Genomic DNA, 8,189 nt, shown 5'->3' with positions numbered 1-8,189 from the left:
CAACTTCCAGCCTGCCTTCCCAGTTTTTGAGGCCATAATCGCCAGGTCCAAATTCAATGCCTAATATCTTAATTTTTTCCTGGGGCACTGGAAAAGTGTCCGGGAGATCAAACCCCTCACCTTCCTTTCCCATCCAAAAAACGTCACTCTTTTCCTGATTGATCTTGGAGCCTGATGCTTCAGAGTACCGTGATGTCAGAGAGACCACCTCCTCCGCTTCATCTGTCCCAGTGACAATCACTGACACATCATCCGCATAGGCAACAACCCTCAAAGGCGGCTCACCCGGGATTCCCACCGGTACCCCACACAACATGCTGCTCTCTAGCCTCCTGATGAAGGGGTCGATTGCAAACACATAGAGCAGGGGACTCAGCGGACAACCCTGGCGCACCCCAGAACCAACCTCAAAGGACTGTCCAACCCAACCATTAGCAAGAGGGAAGCTTTCTGCCCCCTTATACAAAACTTTTAACCAATCGACAAAACCACCCGGCAGACCGTACTTACTAAAGAGCAACCACAGGTACTCATGGTTGACACGATCGAAAGCCTTTGCCTGATCCAATGCCAGTAGATACTTTCCCCAGCCTGCAGCCCTGCACTGCTCCAAGGCCTCCCGGACAGCTAAAACCGCTGTGAAGGTGCTCCTACCCTGGATCGAACAGTGCTGATGGCGAGAAAGCAAAGACTCTGCTACTGCCGATAGGCGCCAGAAAAGTATCTTCGCCAGCACCTTTCTATCGACATTGAGAAGGCTGATGGGGCGCCAATTCTCAATCATCGAAGGATCTTTACCTTTTGAAAGAAGAATCACAGCTGAGTGTCTCATGGAAGGGGGAAGCACCCCCTCAGCAAGACAACTGTTAAAAATCTCTACCAAATGTGGGGCCAGAATAGACTTAAAGGCTTTGTAAAACTCAGCCGTCAGACCATCCGGTCCAGGTGACTTCTTGATGGCAAGCTGTTCAATTGCCCTCGTCACCTCTTCAACTGTGATCTCTTCTGTCAAATTCATCAAAGGGACATCTCCACCATTTAGACCTGGAATAGAGTCCAAAAAGCTTTCCATCTTGTCTCGGTCAAGCTCCTTCCTCCCAAGAAGTTCAGCATAAAAAGACCTCACGACCTCCAGGATCCCTGACCTGGACTTTGTCAAGGAACCTGTACTATCCTTAAGGCCAACGACCATCTTAACAGCTACACCCTGTTTGCAGTTCTGGTAAGGGTCAGGCGAGTGGTATTTCCCATAGTCCCGCTCCAGAACCAAAGAGGTATGCCGGTCATATTGACACTTCCTGAGGAGGATTTTCACTTCAGAGATTGCCCCAGGATCTCCTCCTCTCGAGACAAGAATATCCAGCTTCCTCCGCAAACGTTGGTAGGTCATGTATCTATTAAACTGTTTTTTATTGGCTAGGCCCCTGAAGAATCCAGCAATCCTCTTTTTGGTCAGCTCCCACCACTCAGCCTTGCTGCTACAAAAGTCCAGGATGGTCACCTGTGCCTGAAAGAATTCCTCAAAGGATTGTCTAACATGTTCTTCCTCAAGGAGAGTCGAATTTAATCTCCAGATGCCTTTGCCCCTCTGAGGGAAATCTGAAGCATTCAAGACCACAGATAGCATACAGTGATCAGAGAACTCCACCGCCTGCACCACTGGGGGTGAGAAAGCAGAGGCCTCCTTCAAAAAAAACCTATCTATCCTACTCTGACTATTACCTCGATGAAAGGTGAACCCTGTGTCATCCGGGAGGTGCTTAATGTGCACATCCACAAGACCAGCATCCCTAACCATACTATTTAAAAAAACGCTATCATATCCCAGCCGGTCATTGAAGTCCTTCCTGTCCTTGGGCCTAGTCACAGTATTAAAGTCACCTCCAAAAACCACTTGCCAGGATGTAAAAAGAAATGGCTTGATCCTTGTAAAAAGGCATTTCCTGTCCCACTTTGTGTGCGGCCCATAAATATTAATTAGGCGCAGGTCCTGCCCTCCCACAAGAACGTCTAAGACCATACATCTCCCAATCTCCACCTCAATAACCCGCCGGACAGTTACCATGCCGGTTTTAAACAACACCGCCACCCCGCCGTAAGGCTCGGCCGCAAGAGACCAGTAAGATGGACCATACCTCCACTCTCTCTTGGCCATATGAATATCTGCCAAGGAGGTGAGCCTAGTCTCCTGCAAAAATAAAATTTCAGCATCTAATTGGCTGAACAAAAATAAGGCCATAGAACGAGCTCTTACCGACTTAATGCTGGCGACATTTATTGTCACCACTTTTAACGGAGGGGGAACCGCCATTTGGGTTATTGGGTGGATTGCTTCTTAGCTCCCCTCTGCTGCTCATCACCAGAAGCCTCTCTCTTTCTTGAAGCCTCCTCCAACTCCATTTCAATTTCTGAATTCTGCTCAGAAGAATCCCCAGATGAGGAGATATCCCAAGCAGAAGCCCTAGAACGGTTGGAGACAGTCACTGAGGCATCCTGTCCCTGTTCCGTCCTCACCGTCTGTCTCTTCCGCCTCACAACCTTCCTTCTCTCCTCCAGGTACTGAAGGTCAGATTCAGAGATGCTTTCATCTCTTGTTTTCTTCTTCTTCTTTGAAGTCTTCACAGAAGACTTCTTTACAGAGGAAGCCGCAGCAGCACCCTTTTTGGTACCCTCTACCACTCCTGGTGGGTGGGGGGCTTCTTTAAGGTCACACTTAGGAAGGGAAGACTGATCGGGAATAACTGACTCAGGGGGCACAGACTTGGCAGATTCTGACACAAGAGGAGCCGGTACAGTAGGCTGGGGGGACACAGGGACAGACACAGAAGGAAAACTTACAGATACAGGAGGGGTGGGCACAGGGACTAGGGAGGGATCCTGCACAAGACCAGGGGGGTCAGTCACCGCAGAGGAGGGTGGTACAACAGGGGCCTCATCCTCCATCCTGTCCAGCCTTAACAGATCATCTATCACCTATCCATATTATGCCAGGCTTCAGGACATCGGCTGTAGGGGTGGCCAAGGCGCAGGCACAGGTTGCACCTTATCGCCTGGGTGCAGTCCCTGGCCACATGACCCTGTCCCCGACACACTGAACAGATCAGTGCTGAACAAGAGGAGCTAAAATGCCCCTTTTCTCCACAGCGGTGACACAGTTTTGGCTGACCGGGATAAAAAATAGTCATCCTATCCCTCCCTATAAAAGCAGAGGAGGGCAGGTGACGGACAACATTCCCATCCCTAGCCAACCTGACCGTTACCGACCAACCCCCGGTCCAGATGCCACGCTCATCATGAATTTTATCCGGCCTGGTCAAAACATCCCCATAATTTCTCAACCAGACCTCTAAGTCCCGAGCAGGAACACTCTCATTTGTAAGGACAATAGTAATTTTCTTCACTGTTGACCTTTGGGAAACTGCCACTGGCACCAGACCTTCCCATTCGGGTCTTGACCTGCACCGAGCCATATATCGTTCCCAGAACAAGTCAAGACCCTCTGGTCTGGTGAAACTAACCGTGTATTCCCGGCTTCCAGCCACATGTATCAGGGCATATAGGTCATTAGCCCCAAAACCCATATCTAAGATCAGGTCCACCACCATACGCCTTGCTAGAGGGACTGCACCACCTTCCCATTTAAGGAGGACTACGTTCCGCCTTGGACCCCCAGCAGAAGCCATAGATCCAATACCAGATCCAATGGTGCTCATAGTGGCAGCCCGCGAGGGAAAACCCTGATTAGAAGCAGAGCTCCTCCTTGATTGTAACCCTGGCTTGGTGATATTGCCAGGAGCACAGCTTACCACCTGTGCAAATGTAGGTTTTTTAGGGCCAAGACCCCACACTGATGTCACATTATCAGGTACACTACTATTATTATTTTTACCAGCTTGGCCTAAACAAGCAGCATTATCAGTTCCACATATAATGGTGGGATCCACCATGCCTGCAATGTTATTAGGGATAACTGTTTCTGATGCAGTACCAGATGTTTCCTGCTGCTGCGCTGTAGAGTCCTGTTCAACAGTGACTGAAATAGTTTTAAGCTCAGCAGAAGGGGGGTTAATCGGCTCTTCTGGGTTTTGTGGTTCTTCAGCAGAAATGTCATTTTTTAAACACAACTTTTCCTGTTTAGAGACATCAGCAGCAGGCACAACATTGCTGAGCATAGGGGAATCACCCGGAGTGTCATTAGGAAACCCATCATTTGGCAAGGTGCTAAAAGGCACAAAAACTGTTTTATCTGTAAGCTGGGGCTTTATATACTTTACACTCTCAGGTAAGTCCTCCACATCACCAAACACCAGCTGATCTTCCTGCATTGGAGACTCCATTACCTGTATAACTTTCAACATGCCTCCTGAGCCCTGAGATGGCAATGGGCTGCTTACCTCACCTTGAGGGGGAAGGGGGTCAGAACCGGGGGTCTCCTCCTCCACCTCCATCTTTGCAAACCTCCGTTCATTGCAAAACTTCTCCCTGAAGGGACCATCCCTGCCTTCCATCATGGCCACGATAGTTTCTTGATGATCCACACGGACTTTCGCTAATTGGACCTCTGAATTCATTGATCCACGGTTCTTGCTGAACAAGCCTTCACGCTGCTTTCTCAGGCGCTTTAAATCCGCTCTAAGCTTGTAGAGCTTGTCTCTCTCCTTATTGAGGACTTTGATCCCGGCCACCACTCGCTCCCGAATGGATCCAGCATCTTCATCCTCACCAGGTGCAGAGAGATCACCAACCACGGGCTGCACAGGAGCAGGGGTGCCATCCATCCGCCCAGGGGATGTCTGAGAGCCTCCAGCAGGAGAGGCCCTGCTGGCCTCCATGGCTTCCCCAGAAGGGGGCCAGGAGAGCTGGGAGGGATTTCACCTCACTCCCCTCTTACACAGATCACCTGCAGCAGCAACAGACACACAGCCAGAGAACCTTCCAGCAGCCACACCCGAAGCTGAATGATGGGAAACTACTCCTCCCACTGACACCAATGACGGGGCACTATTCCTCCCACTGACACCAATGACGGGGCACTATTCCTCCCACTGACATCACTGATGGGGCACTATTCCTCCCACTGACATCACTGATGGGGCACTATTCTTCCCACTGACATCACTGATGGGACACTATTCCTCCCACTGACACCAACAATGGGGCACTATTCCTCCATCTTACATCACTGATGGGGCACTATTCCTCCATCTTACATCACTGATGGGGCACTATTCCTCCATCTTGCATCACTGATGGGGCACTATTCCTCCCACTAACATAACTGATGGGGCACTGTTCCTCCCACTGACATCACTGATGGGGCACTGTTCCTTCCACTGACATCACTGATGGGGCACTGTTTTTCCCACTGACATCACTGATGGGGCACTGTTCCTCTCACTGACACCAATGATGGGGCACTATTCCTCCTACTTAAACCAATCATGGGGCACTATTTCTCCCACTGACACTAATGATGGGGCACTAATCCCCCAACTGACACCAATGAAGGGGTGCTATTCCTCCTACTATCACCAGAGATGGGGAACTTATTCTCCCACTGACACCAATGATGGGGCACTATTTATCCCACTGACACAAATAATTTGGCAACATTCCTCCCACTGACATCAAAGATGAGGCATTTTCCTCCCACTGATACCAACAATGAAGTACTATTTCTCCCACTGACACCAGAGATGGGAAATAATTGTCCCACTGACACCAATAATGGGGCATTATTTCTCCTATTGAAAAGCATGCGTAAGTCAAATGCTCGAGGTACCTGGGGTAAGTCTATTTTTGTTACTACATACTCTAAGGAATACAATAGTGTAATTAACATCATCAAATAATCTCCCCATCTTAAAGAATAAGGTCACCTTTTTTTTTTATTCTAAACTCAAGAACTCAGTGTTCTTCTTTTGCGGGAAAAAAACATCTTCTATTTATCATCACACCCCCTTACCTTGGTGTCCAGCTGGTTGTATGAACAAACTTCTCTATTACTTTCTGGATGGACCTTAGGACATGACACAGGAAGGAGTTTACCAGTTGACCTCATTAGTACACACCCTGCAGCATCTGCACCCCCCCCCCCCTTTCCAGCACATCACTTCCACCCCTTATCAGCTGCACATTTTTTCTATGGAATCAGTGAATACCATTCTCTTTAAATACACAGCCATTGATTATTCACTTGGCAGAATGTGCAGGAGCTGAGCGATCTGATAACAGCCTATGTGGATAGAGCTGTAAAAATGGAAACAGGAGAAGTATATTTTGGGTTCTGTAATGCTCACTATACACTATACAATCTGATTGTACAATCTCCTTTAGATCTATCATCATGTAGTACAAGGGCCTGCCTGATTGCATACAGAGATATTGGATAGAAGGTGTGTCCTCCTATTATATAGTTTTGGTATATCTAAAGGAGATTGTATAGTGTATTGGCACCTTTATATACCTTAAATTAACTAGCTGTGCTTTTGCTGCCATTTTTTGTTACCAGCACACCAAACACAGATGCAAACACACAAGTGAAAAATTCAGCAAAACGCACAGTAAAAAAAGTGCAACCCGCAAGCGCCAAAATGTCCCATGAGTTACTTTGCCGTGGAGGACAGCCCACTGAAATTAACAGGCTGTCCTATGCGTTTCAGGGGAAAAACACATAAAAAAAGTGGGCTTCCACTATGCTAGGTGTGAATGGGGCCTGAAAGTGAAATTGGTTTGTTTACACAAGAGCAATGAGGCTCCATATGTATGGTTAGCCATGCGTTCGGAAACACACAGATGTGAATGGAGCCTCATTGTTCTTGTGTAAACGCACCAGTTTCACTTTAAGGCTCCACACACACTTGGCGTAGTGGAAGCATGCATTTTGTGGCTCGTTTTTCCTGAGAAACGCAGCCTTTTACTTCAATGGGTTGCCCTACATGTGTTAACCACTTCAGCTCCGGAAGGTTTTACCCCTTTAATGACCAGGCCATTTTTTCTGGGAAAATTGGATACCGCAATACCGAGGGAGTTTATACAAGCAATAGCTGTGGTGAACAGGTTGTGGCTCCATATCCATATAACACTTCTGCGCTGTTTGCTCTTGTGTGAGAACACCTGAGCATTGATTTCTGGTGAGTTGCCAATCTTACTATTACTTGGTGTGACACCTGGTGGTGGATGGTGATCCAGTAACTAACCTCACGCACCCCTGGATTTCATGGACTGAAGGGACATTATTCCTGAATCTTACTCTTCCTTTTTGATTGTTTGTCAAGCAATATCTTGGCCAGTTTGCTTACAACATCTTGAGTCATTTAACAGTGATTTAGTGCGCTTCTTTCTTTTCCATTTATGTATCTGCAAATATTTTCCACTATTTGTTCAAGTAGCAGCATTATTTGTTTATTATAGCAGTTAAGAGACTGACTCCTCCTCAAGCGCAAAGATATTTTACTTGACATTGGGTGTCCAAGTTTATATATATTTTATTGATAAATAATATGCACTGTTACTGTATAAATGACACTGGCAGGCAAGGGGTTAACACTGGGAGTGATCAAGGGGTTAATTGTATGCCTGTTTGTGCTTACTGACTGTGGGAGGGGGGGGGGGGAAGGGCTCTGTGACAGGCACAGAGAGATTGGGGTTTCAGCTTAGCTGAAACTCATGATCTCTCTCTGCCTGTGTGACAGAAGACCCGCCTGCTTTGTTTACATAGGCATGCAGGTCTTCTGTCAGTTCCTGTGACGATCGTGGGAGGCCGGCGGTGGTCGCCGCCGCTCCTCCCGTGGTCTGACTCCCGCTGTGTCTAATCATGTGTCAAGATGTGTAGATCTATGCGATTATGCACAGCCGAGCCGCCCTGCTGCAGTAAATCTGCGTGGGTCGGTCGGCAAGTGGTTAAAGTAGCTCATGGGACCTTTTTTGCGTGTTGTATGTTTTTTACTGTGCATTTTGCGGCATTTGTCACTTGTAATTTTTTCATGTGGCGAAATGTGTATTTGCTAATGTGTGTTGTGTGCCGTTAACAATTAATTTCACCGAAAACGTAACTACGTGGTTAATTTTAGGTCTAAAAAGGTGGCCATACACCATTTAATCTGATTGTACAATATCGGCACGATCTCCTTTTGATTTAGCAAAACGATAAAATAGGAGGACACACCTATCTAGCCAATCACTCTGTT

This window comes from Pelophylax lessonae, assembly GCF_965119305.1.
Source record: "Pelophylax lessonae genome assembly, chromosome: 4".
Classification (NCBI taxonomy): domain Eukaryota; kingdom Metazoa; phylum Chordata; class Amphibia; order Anura; family Ranidae; genus Pelophylax; species Pelophylax lessonae.
This window is presented reverse-complemented; position numbering follows the sequence as displayed.